Raw genomic sequence first — 19,226 nt, 5'->3', positions numbered from 1 at the left:
TGTCAATCCGATCTACCACAGCTTTCTGAATCCCACTGAAACCATTACGTCTGAGAAGTATGCTCAACAAATCCATGAGATGCACTGAAAACTGCAACGCCTGCAGCCCGGCCCAATTCTTCTCCATGACAATGTCTGGCTACATGTGGCACAACCAGCACTTCAAAAGTTGAATGAATTGGGCTAAGAAGTTTTGCCTCATCCACTATATTCACCGGACCTCTCACAAACTTCTTCAAACATCGTGACAACTTTTTGCAGAGAAAACACTTCCAAAATCAGTAGGATGCAGAAAATGCTTTTCAAGAGTTTATTGAATCCCTAAGGATGGATTTTTATGCTACAGGACTAAACAAACTTACTTCTCGTTGGCAAAAATGTGTTGCTTGTAATGGTTCCTATTTTGATTAATAAAGATGTGTTTTAGCTTAGTTATAATGATTTAAAATTCAGGGTTTGAAACCACAATTACTTTTGCACCAACCTAAATAATTCGATTCCTTTTTGTAGCATTGGGCCTACAGCAGGGCTGCTAAAGTATACTCTGATGAGGCATTCAAATTTATTTACCATTAATTTCATTAATCTTGGAACTATTAAAAGTGAATTTTCTGGCTTTTGTTTTATTCTCTAGAGAATGAACAAATAGATTATTGTGTTGAAAACATTTTTTTTTCTGCCTACGCAAATCAGAGGGCATAAAAATACCTTAGTTTATCATTTTTTTTTTGGAAAAAGATTATGGTAACAAGCATGGCTGCTGTTTTGACACTGATTTATGCTATTAGCTTTCTGGTGCTGTAAAATAGTTGTTTCCTAAACAACTAATAAAATGCCTTGAAATGCTTCTAAATTAATAGTTGTATCTTTCTTTCTCACTCAGCATCTTGTAGAAACTCAAATAATCCACTAGATTTCAGTTATATCCTTGACTAATTTTCTGTATATTCTGAAAAGTCATGAGTTTTGAAAGAGACAGATCTGAGTTTAAGTCTTAGTTGTAGTATCCCTACATTTAATGTTATAGAAATAATACTGAACATCTCCTATATGTCAGCCACTTTCTTAGGTACCTGAAATAAAATGTTGAAGGAATATATGACCTCTAGAAGCTTGTAGTGCACGGAGGAGACAAGTAAACATTTATTATATATAATTGACCCTTGAACTACGTGGGGATTAGGGGTGCTACCACCTGCACAGTTGAAAATTCACATATAACTTTTGACTCTTCAAAAATTTAATTACTAATAGCCTATTGTTGACCAGAAGCTTTAGCTATAACATAAACAGTTAACACATATTTTGTATATTATATCCTGTATTCTTATGATAAAGTTAGCTAAAGAAAAGAAAATGTTATGAAGTAAATTTTAAGAAAGAGAAAATACATTTACAGTACTGTATTGCATTTATTGATACCATAAGTTAATGTTATCTGTTACAAAATGAGTGGTCTGTCTGAAAGAGTGGGCAACCACAGCTATAGACTTCAATCTACGGTATATATCAAGCAATTCAACTTTTTCTTGTAATATCATGACTTTTCTCTGCTTCTTGGGAGTACTTTCAGCATCAGTTGTGGGACTTTGTAAGGATCCCATGGTTTTATTCAAGGTTTATGCTATTGCATGAAACACAATGAAAATACATGAGAATAGTAAGTGATTACTTTTTACGTGATATGCAACTTACTGGAAAGATGAACTGCTCTCATGCAGAGATGATTAGCATCGCATGGCATTTTAAGAGGATACTCTCAATACTTGAGCTCCCAGAAATAGCAACAGGAGGTGGCCACAATATTATTACAGTAGTACAGTATGTACCAGAGTTAATTTTAAGCAGTTGTGATTTCCTACCGCATCTTCAGGTTTGTTTATATTTCTCTCCACTGTGAATAGCCCCATGTACTATTGGTAAGTGTCTATATGCTATATGTGTACATGTGCTAATAAATTTTAACTTTTCATAATATATTTGTGTACAGTTTAAAGGATTAGCTGATAAAATAGAGTAGTATATTTTGTGCATTCATGATATACCTAATTTTTATGTTTTTTCAAAATTTCTAGGCTATACAGGTTATCTGTAGGTTTTTTCAAATTGTCATAAATCTCCCCCAAATATCCCAACATATTTATTTAAAAAATCCATGCATACCTGGACACACATAGTTCAAATTCATGTTCCTCAAAGGTCAACTGTAGTGATGCATGTTAGGGAAGCATTGATGCTACTGGTGTGCAGGCAAGATATTAGACTCAGAATTGGGTGATAAAGATGCTGTCACAACGTTAACTCTTTAACTGAGATGTACAATATCCTAAGTAATAAACAAAATTTCCAATTTCTGAAAATTGGTGTGAAGGTCAAGAGAGAAAAAGTGCCCCTGGTAGATGAGGAAGCAGGAAGAAAGCCTCAGAAGTACAAACATATTTAGTGGAGAACTGCAATAGTATACTGTAGCTGATGTATAGAATCTAAAGGGAACAACAGAAATATCTTACTCTTCTGAAGAAAATGGTGGCTTGATCAGAAAGGACCCTTTATGTTATAATAAGTATTTTGCCATTCATTAGCTGCAAGATATTGCAAGATTATTTAAGTGCTCTGAACTCAGTTTTCTCTTCTTTAAAATGGGAAAAATGTTGACTAAATTGAAGAGATATTATAAGGATTAAATAAAAATCATATGCAAATACTTTTGCATAGAACCTTACCTTACCTATTAGGTGCACATATTTAATTTCTCTCTGTGTTGACATTTCTGACACTTTCTCAAGAATGAAACTATTATTTAAAATGAATTCGAATCAACAAATATGTAGCAAGTCATCTGCTCTGTGACAGTCATTATGCCAGATGTTGAAATAGAGTACAAGGGAGACCTAGTCCCTGATCTCATTAAACTTACAGTCCTGTGGAGAAGATCAACACTGAACAGCAAATATAGGAATAAAGGACAAAATACACAATGTTATCGTGACACACAAATTAGCTTATAATATAAACTGCTTTAATTTTTCAGACGTTTGTGATATTTAAGTGCGATTTCAGGAACACATAATAATTAGCAGGGCATAATATGCGTATGGACAGTAGGCTGGGGATAAAAATCATTTTTCCAGCAGAAAAATAAACATATGAGCAGGACATAAGTCAGCAGTGACCTTGACATGCTTTATTAGTTAAATAGTGTTCACAGTCATTAAAGTGTAGGTAGTCAAGAGGGGAGTGGAATGATATAAATCTGGGAGAAAGGATAAGGTCAGATAAAACTGGATATTCAAAGTCATGTAAAGAATTGTGAACATGATATTTAAGAATTTCAGTAAACATTAATGGATTCTAAATGAGATGTGAGTTAATCAGAATCATTCAGATGTCAATGTGATTGTGATATGCAAAATTGGTAGGCAGGAATGGAAATGAAGAGTTAATAGATTATTGCTTTAGTCTTGAATAACAATGATTGTCATACAGAGAGGATAGAGAATAAGGAATAGACTTGGAATATGTTTAGAGGTATGACTAACAGCATTGGTGTGTGTTTGATTGGAAATGAGGCAAGAAAATATTAGGAATCAAGAATGCCATTCCCAAAAATAGAGCTGCTCCCAGATTTTTGGTGTGAGCAACTATGAGGGTATCCTTTGTAAAGAGTGAAAGGATGAGACCACAAGAATACTATCAGGAAGAGTAGAGGATGTTAAGGTAATTGCAAATTTATTTTGAGTTTGTGGTACTTTCAAATGGAGACATTTATTAAGCAGATGGTATATGGGAATGGAGTTCTGCTCCAAAGGTGAAAACTTGGAAGTCCTCTGCTTCACAGGAAAATTCAGATCCAAGAGTGGATAAAAGCCTAGGGAGGCAGACGAGGTTTAATATATGAAGATGAATGCCTAGGACAGAATCTAAGTGTTTTTAAAATTTAAGAAAAGGTAGATAGGCCGGGCGCGGTGGCTCACGCCTGTAATCCTAGCACTCTGGGAGGCCGAGGCGGGCGGATTGCTCGAGGTTGGGAGTTCGAAACCATCCTGAGCGAGACCCTGTCTCTACTAAAAATAGAAAGAAATTAATTGACCAACTAAAAATATATATACAAAAAATTAGCCGGGCATGGTGGTGCATGCCTGTAGTCCCAGCTACTTGGGAGGCTGAGGCAGGAGGATCGCTTGAGCCCAGGAGTTTGAGGTTGCTGTGAGCTAGGCTGACGCCACGGCACTCACTCTAGCCAGGGCAACAAAAAGTGAGACTCTGTCTCAAAAAAAAAAAAAAAAGAAAGAAAAGGTAGAAAGAGAGCAATGACTAAAAAAGTGCCAAGAAGGAAGAGCCACAGGCAAAAGAGAAAACCGGGAGAGTATGGGTTTTGGCAATCTGAGAGAACAGACTCTAGATTATTAGAGGTGTTGTTGTTGTTGTTTATTTATTTATTTGAAAAGATTTAGGGGGTAAAACAGTTTTTAATTACATGGATGAATTGTATAATGGTAAAGTCAGGGCTTTTAGTGTACCTGCCACCTGAATAGTGTACATTGTACCCAATAGATAATTTTCCATCTTTTATCCCTCCCAACTTCCCCCTTCTGAGTCTCCAATGTCCATTGTGCTTATATATTTATAAGCAATGGATATATATTTATTGTTTAACTCCCAGTTATAAGTGAGAACGTAAAGTTTTTGTTTTTCTGTTCCTGAGATACTTCACTTAGGATAATGGTCTCTAGTTCCATCCAAGTTGCTGCAAAGACATTTCATTATTTTTATGGCTGAGTAGTAATCCTTGGTGTGTGTGTGTGTGTGTGTGTGTGTGTGTGTATATATATATATATATATGTGTATATATATATATGTATAATAACCTCTTATCCTTTGATAGGTACTTAGCAGTGAGATTCCTGGATCAAATGGTAGGTCTGCTTTTAGTTCTTTGAGGAATCTCCACACTGTTTTCATAGAAGTTGTACCAATTTTCATTCATACCAACAGTGTATAAGTGTTTCCTTTTCACCCCATCTGTGCCAACATCTGTTGTTTTTTAACTTTTAAATAATAGCCATTCTAACAGCAGTGAGGTGGCGTTTCATTGTGGTTTTAGTTTGCATTTCTCTGATGATTTGAAATGCTGAACATTTTTTCATATATTTGTTGACCATTTATATATTGTCTTTCGAAAAATGTTCATTTCTTTTGCTCACTTTTTAGTGGGGTTTGTTTTTGTCTTGCTGCTTTTTTTTTGAATCCCTTGTAGATTCTATACACTAGTCCTTTTTCAGATGTGTAATTTGTGAATATTTTCTGTCATTTTGTATGTTGTCTTGTTTACTCTGCTGACTCTTTCCTTTGCTATGCAGAGACTTTAGTTTAATTCTCATTTACTTATTTTTATTTTTGTTGTATTTGCCTTTGTGTTCTTAGTCATAAATTCTTTGCCTGGGCCAATGTCTAGAAGAGTTTTTCCTAAGTTTTCATCTAGAAATTTTATGGTTTTCCCCCTTACATTTACGTCTTTAATCCATTTTGAGTTAATTTTTTATATGGTGATAGGGATCTGGTTTCATTCTTCTGCATGTGGATACCAGTTTCCCCAGCTCTGTTTACTGAATTAGGACATTCTTTCCCTGATGTATGTTTTTGTCTACTTTGTTGAAGATAAGTTGGCTGTAACTATATGGTTTTATTTCTAGGTTCTCTATTCTGTTCTGCTGATCTACATGTCTAATTTTATACCAATACCATGCTGTTTTGGTTAAAATAGCCTGGTAAAGTCACATGGTACTAAACCAGTATTGTGCTATTTTGTAATATAATTTGAAGTTGGGTATTATGAGGCCTCCAGATTTGTTCTTTTTGCTTAGAATTGCTTTCTTTATTTGGGCTCTTTTTTGATTCCATATGAAATTTAGGATTGATTTTTCTAATTCTATGTAAATAACATTGGTATTTTGATGGAAATTGCATTGACTCTGTAAATCACTTTGGGCATTATGGAAATTTTAATAATATTTAATTGTTAAATCTTTCAATTCATGAGCATGGAATGGTTTTTCATTTGTTGTGTCATCCATAATTTTTTTCATCAGTGTTTTTTGTATTTCCCTTTATAGAGATCTTTCACCTTTTTCATTAAGTACATTCCCAGTGGGTTTTTTGTTTTGTTTTGTTTGGGTTTGGTTTGTTTTTATTTTTGGTTTTGTTTTTTGCAGCTATTGTAAATGATATTGAGTTCTTGATTTGATTCTCAGGTTTGCTATAATTAGCATATAGAAACTACTGATTTTTATACATTAATTTTGTATTCTGAGATTCACTGAAATAATTTATCAGCTGTAAAAAGTCTTTTGGTTCAGTCTTTAGGGTTTCCTAGATATGAGATTATATCATTGACAAACAGGGATAGTTTATTTCCTCTTTTCCAGTATGGACACCCTTTATTTCTTTATCCTACCTGATTACGCTGGCTAGTACTTCCAGTACTAGGTTGTATAGGTTGAATAGAAGTAGTGACAGTAGGCATCCTTATCTTGTTCTAGTTCTTAGTGGGGATGCTTTCAGATTTTCCCTACTCAGTATGATGTTGGCTGGGGTTTGTCATATATGGCTTTTATTATCTTAAGGTATGTTCCTTTTATGCCTAGTTTGTTGAGGGTTTTTATTATGAAGGAATTCTGGATTTTATCAAATGCTTCTCCTGCATTTATTGAGATTTCGAAAAGTGTTAAAAAGGCAAGTAGAGGGAAGATTGGATGTGGAAGAAGTTTTGAAAATCAGCAGAATGTTTTTGGTAGGTGTTAGAATCCTTATTTAAGCATTGAAACAGTAAGTAGAAGGTAAGGGTAACTTTCTTGAAAGAAGTTTGATATTTAACAATAGGAAGAAGTGGGTGATAGCTAGAAGAAACCAATAATTTTATGTTTTTAAGATACCTTTTGGTTTGTTTCTTAAGTTAATATTGGGAGAGAATTGGAATATCTGAGAGAAAAATTTATTCTTGATATTGGGATTATTATATAAAAACATTTTATAACATATTCTCATAACATTTTAATCATTTGTTACTTTGTTATTTATCTTACTACCTTGATGAATTAAGAATTATGAAGATGTAATTATTCTTTGAAGAATGATTTATAGTTAAGCTTCCTTAGTAATTGGGAGTTATTGGAGTATGTTTATGTAACAAATGCTAGACAAGATTTGAGGAAAAATTTTTAAAAATGTACAAAATGTCTCTTTCAAAAAGTTTTAAAAATTTCCATTTTGAAAATAACTGACTGCATTCATCTCTTTCAACTCTTATGACTATCAGGTTTAATTAGATAAGCTTTATTTTAATGAGAAAGTTTATTTTTTATTTTTATTCAAACTACATTTTACCAAGATAACTCTATGAGTATCAATTGATTTTTAAAAGTTCATCATTTAGCTATCACTGAGTTATTGCTTAATGTACTATTTCATAAAAATTGACAACCTAGCACATGTTAAGACAGACTGGCTCTCAGAATAGAATGTACCAAGATATTGACCAACTCAAGCACCCAATCTGTGCTCGGACCCTGGAAAATCTAAATATTTTTTCCCCCGGAAGTTTTTCTCAGGTAAAAAAATTTTATTTGATTATGTTAATATACTATTACAAGCAAATTCCAGAAGAAAATATTCACATTTGATTAGTTGTCAAGATTATGTTGCATACACAAGTGCGGTCCAGAAAGCATCCAGCCATTGTTAATATAATGAGAACATGAGAACATATTACGTGGCTGGATTCTTCTTTCTGGACAGCTCTTGTGTGTGTATATATATATATAATATGTTGAATAGTTCCCAATGTACTTCAGAAACTACTTGTTTCAAAAACCATATTGAACAACTATGAGGAAAAATTTTGTTAAAAATAGTTTTCAAATGCACAGCTATAGATGCTTAATGGAGTACTTCAACTTATACATTACAACAGATCCTTTTTATTCTTCTATTCCTAGTTTACTTACTACAAAGTTATAGTACTAGTAAGAATGGCCAGACTATTTTTATATTTCCCTTGAGTATAAAAGAATTGTTAAGGTAGAAGATCATCTATAGCTTACTTCAATCATCTATTTTCTCGATAATTAGCCTATATTTTGAAAAAAACATATTTTTGCAATATTCAAGTAGGTTGAAAATTCCAATTTCTTCTCTCAGCGCAAAAAAAAAAAATCAGGTCCAATATATATTCTCAAATGGGGTTCCTTGTTAATAAATGTTAGCAGAGCACATTCATTGTATATTCTAGGGTCTGACACTTGATTTTTTGTAATGTTTTTGACTTGTGTTAGGATGAAATATAAAGAATGTTCAGATCAATGCAAGAAATTTGAGGCACCAAAAAAATCACTGATGTGTTATAATATATTTTATTATAGAAGTCATGTAATATGAATGTGTGGGGTTTTTTTCCCCTTCAGAAAAGATTTGGTGCATATATGGTACTAGCCTCTTCAAATAGTGACAAATGCTAATCAAATATTTTTAAACAAGTGCATGGATTAGGGGTCTGTAAAATGTGAAATCTAGGAAAAAGCACAGTGTCCATGTCTGGTAGAAGAGTAGCCAAAGCAGCAAGACACAGTGTTGCAAAAGACACTCTCTTCTAAATAGTTGTCTGAGACAGGATATTTAGGCATCCCACTCCTGCAGTAAGGAAAATTCTAGATCACATACCAAAATTCTAATAGTAGAGGGAATTATTATTATTTTTTTGTATATGAAGGGGAATAATAATAATAACATTTCTGAGATAAATAATGAAAATCTGTAATTTATTATGCCTGAGCAGTGCACACAGACCTACTTGTCACAAGAGGCCCTAAGGGTGACAGTGAAGGGAAATCCAGTGCTGTGTATATTATATAGATTTTTGAAAATCAAGTAGAGGATCCTGAGTGCTCATTTTTAGAGGGAACATCTTGAGGCTATTTAGAAGCACATAGATTGTTTGAGAAAACATTTAGCAAAATTACTATTTGTCAGTAGAAAGAATATTAAATGTTTGATCAAAATGAAGCTGAGAGAGGTATCTGTTCTGAATATAAAAGTTGTTTTCCCTAAATTTACTTTCAAGTCTTACTAATACTAATGCTTAAAATAACATATTATAATAGCAGAGGTGACTGAAAAATTACCTAAATTTGTTCTAACTATTCAAAGGGATTAAAATGGGGAAATTCTGGCTTGAGCAAACTGACGATATCATCAACTTTCTTGTCCACCAAAGTTCTTTCCTATTTTTTTTTCTTTTTTTAACAATCCAGACTCATTTTGAGAAGTATCTGCTCTTTTATATGCTTTGTTCATGCCAATTTTGGTTTTATTTATTACTATGCTGCCAATTTCTACAGCTTTGCCTGGCATGTTGTTGGCCCTCAATATTGAATGAATAAAACATACAGCACTGCTTCTTCAGATACTGTTTCCACGGATTGATAGGATAGGAGATGAGCATTTTGAAAATGAAATGATAATCCAATGTAAATATTGTGTTTAATAAGCATTCCTCTATAGAGGAGACTGGATTCTCATTATGATTTTATTGAAATATGTTTGCTGAGCTTGTAATTTCTTACTGACTGTGTTGGCATTTAACATAACAATGATAAATATTGTGGCATTTACATATTTTCATTGCTTGTCAGGAGGTCCTTTTTGAACTTCCCCAGAAGGATCAAGGTTCATTGATTCTGTTAGGATCGTGTGAGAATTACAGAGGGAATAAGTGATGTTATTATAGATTGAATTTTATATTTTCTTTTTTTCCCACCTATTTAATTAAAACCAAAGCCAAGGAAGATATTACTAATAGAGAATGTTGATAAAATCTAAGGAATGAATTAAGATTGTAGAAATCTATGATGATTTTAGAATCTAACAGTTTGCCTAACACGATAGAGCAAGAGACTTTGTGGTTAAATAGTTTTCAAATATTCACACTTTAACAACGTGCAAAGAGTATTCCCCAGTGTAATTTATACTCTCTTACTATGGCCACACTTATATCAGTTTTTATCATCAAGCTCAGGAAGAAAGATGATGTTTCTCAGGTCATCAGCCAGCATTAGTATAGCTTCTTAATGCAATATGCATTTTTTCTTAACAAACTAACTTCTCTTTAGAGCTAAATCAACATAAAAAAATTAACTTGAGTTTAGTTAAAGGTTTATGTGTCTTGGAAGGTATCCCTGCTTCTATATTTCTACCCATTTCCATTAAGTTCAAAGTTACATTATCACATCACTTTGGAGCTGGAGTGGAACTTGACCTTGTTCCAAAATATGTGACATGGTTATCTGTTGCTATGGATATTATGAACCTCTTAAATGAAGCCATAAAGCAGTTACAAATTCCTTCACTCCAGCAGGACGTGAATTTGAAGGAGAACTATTTTATACATTTTGGAACTAGCTGAATAATTGCCAAGAAATAAATCAACTGTCCATTATCCTTTAAGATCCTGGTACTGGTGGTGGCTCTAAAAGGTGGCCATAGGAACTAAAAGATGAGATTGCCTGGGTTATTGACTGACTTGATAGAGTGCAAGTGAATAAAATGACTGCATCCAGTCCACACCTCTTAGTTCATTTCAATCTGCTCTGCCATGCGAAGAAGCAGCTCACTGGACTTGGGAAGTAACTCAGAATCTGTGTTCCCTCTGTATGTGGGTTTTAACTTAGGAATGCCTGGCACATGTGCTCTCTGCTTTTGAGTAGATCGCAGTTTCCCTTGAGCACACTTGTCTGTGCCTGCTTTTGGAGGAGAATGCAAGAGTCAAAGAAAGACAGAAAGACTGAATAAATTGACTGACTTACTTCATGAAGAACTGTTTCCCCAAATTCTGCTCTTTGAAATGGTTTAAAGTAGTGATTATTGAGTCAAAGAGAAACTAGTATAAATCAAAAGTAATATAAGCCTCAGTTGCGGCAAACACTGATGATTTGTCTTATTTTATTTAAAATAATATTTATATAAATGTATCTAATGTGTCTGGTATAGGAAGTGGTCAACTGATATTTTCTAGACTGGGGCCTCTGAACAGCCACACAATTTGTATATAATTTAAAATGACAATTTTGGAATTAGAAATGACTGAGACCTTTTAAAGTCCACAACATATTATGCTGAGGGTTTCTTCATAAGCCCACAAAGTGATGTAGCAAAATGATGAAGGTGATTCTTAGAACTATTTTTGTCCAATTATTTAAAGTCTAGCAATGAAAGCTTTAAATGACCAAAATAATTCAAACATTACTTGTTGGATAGCTTTGTGTGTCTTTCTGTGTGCATTTTAACAAACACACACACACCCTGTGTGTAGTAATAGGCTTTAGGCTCAAGAAATCTAAGAGGATATCTTAGTAATCTTCTCTGTAATTTTCTATTAAAGGAAAGCAGACAACACAAAGCCAGCTTGAAGTTTTATTTTATTCACTAATGAGAAAAAAAGTTCCACAGATCCTAGCAATTTTTATAAAAGGGTACAATTCATACTAGGCACAATTCTACAATATACATGAATAGAATGCCTCTGTTGCATGTAGCTTAAACTTGAGATTCTTTTAATGTTTTTAAAAAATTTTTTGTAAGTATCTTCCTCAGCTATGCCAGTTTTAAATATGTTAGCTAATTGATCAAAGTGACTATAGTTTAGTGGGGGTCATATAATCTTTTTTTCTGCTAAAATTATGTACAGTTTTACATACAGAAAATTTTATACAATTTTTAAACCTATTGAAAGCAAGCTTTGTTAAGAATCTTCAACTACCTTAATAAATTAGTGTTGTGCATACATAGATACAATTTTGTGTCTGAGTATACTAAATACATTGAGAGTTAATCCACTTGGCATGCATAAGTCTAAGGTGGCCCAAGACATATGGGCCACTAGTTTTATGTCTTGTAAAATCTTCTCCCCTTGAGTGTGGGGAGAAACTTGCTTAGAATCAATAGAATATGGCAAAAGTGATAGGCTATCGATCCTGTGGTTATGCTACAATATAGATGTAAAGTTTTGTCTTTCTGGTATACATAGCTTCTCCTGGTGGCCTTGAAGAAGTAAACGGTCATGTTTTAAACTGCCTGAGAAGAGGGCTGTGTGGCACAGAGAACTGCGGGCAGCCTCTAGTGTCTGAAGGCAATCTCTAGCCAAGAGCCAGGAAGAAGTCAAGCCAGGGCATTCAGTCATATAGCACAACTAAATGATTTCTTCCAAACAACCTGAAATCTTCTCCAGTTGAACCTCTAGACAAGACCTCAACCCAACCAATACCTTGATTGTCACCTGGTGGGACCCTAACCCTGACCTCTGACCCACACAAACTTCGAGACAATAAATGTATATTGTTTTAAGCTACTAAATTAGAGACAATTTATTATAAAACAATACAATACTAACAAATCCAGAACTGGAATTGTGAAGATACATATAAGAACTGGAATTGTGAAAATATAGCATAAATATTAAATAGTATATATATATTTTTCTATTTAGACCAATTAAACATTTTCTTCTAAATTTCTTTCTTTTTGGGGAAAAATTATCCCTAGGCAAGTATGAAATCATTAAAAAATAAACAGGGCATTTAAGAAACATTTTATAATTATTATCTGCACTTCTTTTTAGTTTTATTTTCCAGGTTTCTAAGAATTTCAGATTATATGAAATAGTCAAATAGTTTGACTTTATAATGCCTAATCTCATCCAGAGATTAAAAATAGTCCCTATATTTGAAAGCCCAGCAAATGTACATAGAAATAAATTTCTCACTCTAAATTTAATACTCTAAGAATTAAATTTTAAAAGATGATGTGAACAGTTCAACATCTTTGCATATTTTACTAAGTCAAATTATATATGTACATATACAACTATAATTTTATGAAATTAGTTATTTCTTGGAGCATTGCCCTGAAGCTACTGTATTATATTCCCAAATTGTTTTTCTAAAATAATAGTCTGCCTGTTGGAAACTTAGCAGAGCTAAGTATTAAATAAAGATTATACTATTCCTTATGCCTTGAGTTGTCACTATAAAACAGGTAGTGCTAGGTTTAAAAAAAAGTCCAAGTAGATATTACTGGCAAGAACTAAAGTTGACAATAGCTACCTTGAATCCTGACAATAAAAAAGTGTCAGAATAAAAACTAAAATTGTACAACATGAAATCATGACAAAGACTTATTGGTGTGAATACAAGTGACTCCCTAGCCCCCAAGTCCCTGGTTAAGGAACTTTCAATATGTGATTATACTCAACAGCTTTGAATCTCAACTCTGACCACTGACAATAACAAGCCTAGACTGGCTTGATCTCAGGCAACTTGGTGAGACACTGCTTGTAATGAGCAAGGCTATTTTGATAATACTGCAGAAGCTTTTGTTCAGTAAAGCTTTAATCTGAGTTGGAAAACATGCCTTTCTACTCCTCTTTACTTTGCAGTTTTTATTGACTCTAGGACTCAGTCTTCAATCTGGAAGGATCGACAAAATCCTCTTCTGTCTTGCTTTCTCAATGAGAGGCATTTGGGAATAATATAAGAATTAGTATTGGTGCTATGCTTTAATCTGATACTTTGAAATGCTCCCTACCAGAAGACTGGAGTCAAAAACTCATAAGAAACATTCTATTTTGTTATTGTAGAAATTTACCAGAGCAAATTAGCATTTTAAGTTTCTTGCCAACAAAAGAAATACCTTTGCATATAGTAAACTCCATACATGCACACCTACTGTTAAAACAAGTCAAGATTCCAAAAAATTAAATACGGAAAAAAAAGTTTCTATCTTTGACTAACTGATTGCTTTTTATTGTTCATTAAATACCAGTGCACAGATGAACTGGCATGAATACAAATGTTTATGGTAATCTTCACAGCTGTGTGTAGGATGTAGCTAATTTTTGGCATACAGTTAGAGCATTATGTGTTTCAATATCATTGCTCTGTAAAATGTACAAAATATATTTTTATGAAAGTCTCACAAAATGTTAATATAATTAGTTTATGAATTTTTAGAATAACACATAAAATATACATTTTTGCACCAACATATTCAAGCAAAAATACCTGTAAACATATTCAAATGTTTATTTTTGGAAGGGAAGGTGAATGACAGCAAGATGGTATTAAAAATAAATGTAAGAAATAAAAATCTATAAAAACAGACATGGGGGAAAAATCCATAGTCTCTCTACTATGATCACCACCAAATTTATATTCAGCATGATATTGCCAGTACCTTTGTATATAGACATGTTGGAATCAGTTTTTAACAGAGAATGCATACAATTTGTTTTCAACTTTTAAAATTTTACAGTTTATTTTAGTTTTTGCATTTGTAACATATTTCAAGATTAGTACTTTACAGACTGGATAACTATCCTTAAAGTTATGTGCTATAATTTACATATCTATTTTTCTATTGTTGATTGATTTTATATTTAATGATTCATTTTTTAACTGTATATGTGACATTTTTCATTATTTAAAATAAATGAAGTTCTAATCATCAATGTTTAAGTATTTTAAATGTTAAGAATGTTTTCAATATTCAAAATCTTTCTAAAGTACCTAATAACCCCTTACCTTCTTAAATAAACTAAACCTAATTTCATTTATCTGTGATCAACTGCTATGATTATTTAAAGAGCACCTCTTTTGTGTTCAGACTTTGTGGTAGACATTTTCCATATCTTATCTCATATAACAATCTCTGTTATGAGCAGTTATCTAGCCCATCTGTGCCTTTGTGAAATTTAGGAAAAGGTGTCTTTAGACTGATGTGAACTGTGAATGGTATGGGTGTTGCCTTTGTGGGAAGAAAAAAAAAAATGCTTCTTCCTCTAACAGACGCAGCTCTAAGGCTGAATACAAGAACTTGTAGGCTAATCACGGGTGACTTCAGCCCCGCACCTCCCCAGGCACCTTAATTCAGGACCTTGGTTAAAGGTGGTAAAGTGGAAGTTCAGAAAATTATCACCAGGAGTGAGGCTTTGTCATCAATAAAAAATTACTTCCAATAATTCTAATTGCTGGACCAATCTTATAATACGAGCTGCTCCTTTTAACCAAAAATATTAATGTATGGATAGCTTATCTATATAACGTATATGTGATGTGTCAATGAAATTAAAAAAAGGTCTTCTCAAGCAAAATATTCACAACTTTGTTTAAATATTTATTGATAAAACCATCTTTACAAAACATTAATTTTTAAAACTAAAAACATCAATTTGCACAACTGTATAATGTGTCTACCAATTACAGTCTTCATCAACCCACCCATCTTCTATATTTTTTAAGATTCAGTTAGTTTTAGTCAGACATAACATAAGAACAACTAGCAACTGCATTCTGCCTGAGGTCTCTAGGAGTTCATCTATGATTATCTGATTTGCCTTTACAGATTTTATTGTTTGAAATTTATGACACATTTGGCTGATCTTGGATTATTTCCATATCCTTCAAAACTTTTTTGTCCCCTCTAGAAAACTGAACCTGCAAGATAGGTAAATTTTGTATTAAATGAGATGTTACTCTGTGCTAATGTATGTGTACAAATGTGACAACATTTCTGGAGGCATTGTGTGTGTCTTTTCTTGAAAAGGATAGCATATTAGCATGGTAAATAATCCACTTTGTCCACGAAGAAAACATGTGTTCTGGGGGATTTTGTCTGTAATACTCTTCACCTTGTCATTTTCAGCCACCTCAGGATATTTTCTCTGTCATAACCACTGCTATAATATATACTGACATTCCTTTTGTTTTTAGATCTTTCCATCTCAGATGCTCAGGTGAATATGTGGGCAAAATTCAATATGGGCTTGAATAAATACGAGGCAAGATAGTTTCCTTAAGAAATCTACCTCTGATTTAGATAAGAACATAACTTTTTTCACTAGTTCACATGTCCATCTATAAAACTTTGTTTTTGGGGATCTCATATATTACAACGTTTAAGGAATATGTGATAACTTTTTTATAATACGTTTCTCCATGACATCCTTATATGTATGAGTTGTATGTGTTCATAAAAACCTAAAAAGTCTATGGTTGTCTCCTTATAAAATGAGTGCAGTTTCTTCATGCCCAAAAGATGTGGACGGCTTTATATAAGACGGTAGATTTAATGAGCGAGAGAGAGAGAGAGAGAGAGAGAGAGAGAGAGAGAGAGAGAGAGAGAATGAAATGATGAAAGAATCTTAAGAGATTATTTTGACTTGTCAAGGATATTGTTACTGAATGTAATCTGCTAAACTTGTTAGTCCTGATGAGGTAAAACAGTATAAACAGCCACACTAAACAGAACAGAGAATCACCAAACAGGCTGACAGGACACAAAAATAAAGCAACCGGCACTGATGATCAGTGGGACATCAATTTGTCTTTTCGGCTATAGCACCTGCTACTAATTGGTGCAGAGCACTCACCAGTCACTGTGTGGTTTAGCGCACTCAGCTCTCTCCTGTATGTGCTGCAAGAAGCAGGATAGCTAATTGCTGTTGCTTCAGTGCCAGTGAATCAACGTGCTGAGCTAATAGCGACAGATAGAGGGCAGACAGATTCCTGCTAGCAGCTTAGAGTTAGTTGCTTGTGATAACTAAGGCAGGTGGCATACATCTCAGAACGTAGAGAATGATGGTTTGCCTTCTGGGTGATTATGTTGAGGTGTTTTGCTTTATTGTGTGCTTTTCTAAAAAAATGTCTAGTAACATTTTCTTGATGTTATGAGAGTGGATATTAATGCCTCACAGAAATAAGAAGTGTAACGTGTGAACGAATCATCTTGGAACTAGATTATGAGCACTGGTTGTTTTGAAAGGGATGTGCAAGAGGCAGCCTTGGCAAGAAAACTTGCTGCATAATCTCACATGGACTAAAGATGAAACTTTAAACCACAAGTAAGTTATTTTCTCCCCTTCCCTTTTCTTATTTTTTCGAATTTAAGACAACAGTGAACTACAGAGAAAGTTAAGACCTTGTTTCAGTACAACACATCTCTGTCATATTACTTTCTGTCATGTTTGTTCAAAGAATAGAGTAGTAATGATGTACAAGTAATTATTTGCTGGAAGAATGAGCAAAACTGCTTGCCTCTTATTCTTCCTGATGACTGCATGGTATTACAATTTTGTTGGGATGTAAATGTAATATTTACAAAGACATATGCTTTTGAATTATAACTCTGTTTGATTTGTCATTTAAAAAAAACCTAATCCTCAACCACTTTCTCCACTTTCCTCTCCCTAACAAAATAGAGAAAAATGGCATCAGAACTGACATGCTATGTTTTGTTTTTGTGTGTGAAAATATTGATGGTTTCTTTCATGTGTGGCAGTTGCTTGAGGTTATAGTTGGTATAGTTGCCAGATAAGTTAAACTAGCTAACTCCGTATCACAATGGACAAATTGCTTAACATTAGAGAAACAAATACTTTGTAAAAGAGACATATTTTAAGCATTGCATGCTTCCTGTGATTTATACAGCATATATGAAGCTATTTTATACATGCTTATTCGAGCTTGTTCTTTACTGAAAACTGGCTCTACTATTTGTTTAGTTTGCTTAAGTTGTGTTTTGTTGTAATAGTGTATACTGATGTTTTCACTATAGATGTTTTAGTGCATTAGGACATTTATTCCTTTTCGAAAGCATCTAGAAGTGTTAATCATTTAGAATTTGAATCTAGGTCAACTTTATCTGTTATAATACAAAATTAATGTTAAATATTATTAACAAGTTTTCCACTTTGTGGTGTTGTCTTTACTTTAAAAACATGTTTTGGTAGCTATAGGGTAGGTGGACCCTGGGTAACAAGTTTCAGGTTCAGTCGGCTGGTACTCTACTATGTGTCTCTTGTATGCACAGATGGTCATCAGTTTGATGGAGTATGCAGAAAGCCATTGTTAACTAGAGTCTAATATGATGGCCCATGTAAGGTTAACTCCAAGTCATACTCATTTGCCTTCACAAAGGAGACAATTGTCAAGCCTAGTAACCAAATACTTAAGTTATTGTGTTGCTTAACATTAGAGAAACAAATATTTTATAAAAGAGGCATATTATAAGCATTGCACACTTCCTTGGTTTGTACAGCATGTATGAAGCTTTCTTATACATGTTCATTTGAGCTTGTTTTTCACTCTGAACTTGTTAGTTTCTTTAGTTTGCTTAAGTTGTGGCTAAGTGTGAGCGAGTACATTTATCTGTACATATGCGTCTTCAAGTTTCAGCAACTTGATCCGCTTGACTGTGAACTCATTCTCCTATGAAATAAAAGTGCGATTTAATGGGTGCCCAATTCCACTGAGTGATGACCTCCTAACTTCTCAGTTGCAATGATGTGCTGAGCAGGGAATTTGAATCCCCATAACTTTTGCACAAAAATTACCCCTACATATAACTTTTAAAGGACCTGAACACTTCAGAGTTGTGGTACCTCAGTGTTAATGGCTTCTCTGGAAAATTGTAGGGGTTTGGGTATTATTTATAAAGATATTTAAGTAAAACCTTTCATTTTCTAGGAAATGTTTAAAATTCTGAACTATATAATTAATTTTATAAAAAGTAATTATTATGATTTTAACAAAAAATTCAAGGTTAAAACTAAATGTCCATTACAACTGTGTTTTTTAAATTTTTCAACTTTATACTTTGCATAGTATACATTGTATCTATTTATCATCCAACTTTAATAGCCCACTCGCAGACATAAACTTTTTTCCCTTATTGCAAAAATTCCCCTGTATTTTGGTAAACAGTCTGTTTGAAATTAAGCACAAAATGTAATTATTATTTTTCTTATCAAAGGATATCACTATTGTTCCTTTATCGCAGAATGTATGTCAAGCTAAATGTATGTTGAGTAATTAATGATTCCTTTTTGCTATCACCTGATCATGAAGACTTTTACTTACTGGATAAATAATGAGACTTTACCAGAAGAGTAAAAACTAAAGCAAAAAAATATAAAGTAATCCCTTAATGTGACAATTTTGTGAGGGTAGATGAGCGTACTCCCCTTTGTTGTAAATGTGCAGGTATAATTTCAGACAATAGGAAGTTTTTTTCCTGCTTGAATGGTGTAAAATGATAGTTTCTTATAAGCCAGCTGTTAGCTCTACTTTTTTCTAACACAGAAGCCTGCTGTATATGTTGATGTTTTATTGTAGCATGTAACA

At 33.3% G+C, this 19,226-nt stretch overlaps 1 protein-coding gene across 3 annotated transcripts in view; it reads left to right on the top strand.

Moving 5' to 3' along the window:
• Nucleotides 1-19,226, top strand: part of PCDH15 (protocadherin related 15) — a 1,489,951-nt gene that overhangs the window by 674,677 nt on the left and 796,048 nt on the right. Inside the window, exon 1 of one of the 3 annotated variants that reach the window (XM_076010004.1) lies at nucleotides 14,586-16,945. The exons of the other annotated variants lie outside the window; for them this stretch is intronic. The gene's annotated coding sequence lies outside the window, so the exon portion shown is untranslated. Of the gene's footprint in view, nucleotides 1-14,585; nucleotides 16,946-19,226 lie in introns of those variants that run through there. 3 annotated transcript variants of the gene reach the window in all.

Source organism: Microcebus murinus, chromosome 14 (genome assembly GCF_040939455.1).
Source record: "Microcebus murinus isolate Inina chromosome 14, M.murinus_Inina_mat1.0, whole genome shotgun sequence".
NCBI classification, from domain to species: Eukaryota; Metazoa; Chordata; class Mammalia; order Primates; family Cheirogaleidae; genus Microcebus; species Microcebus murinus.
Note: the sequence above shows the minus strand (reverse complement) of the source record. Positions and strands in the feature narration are given on the sequence as shown.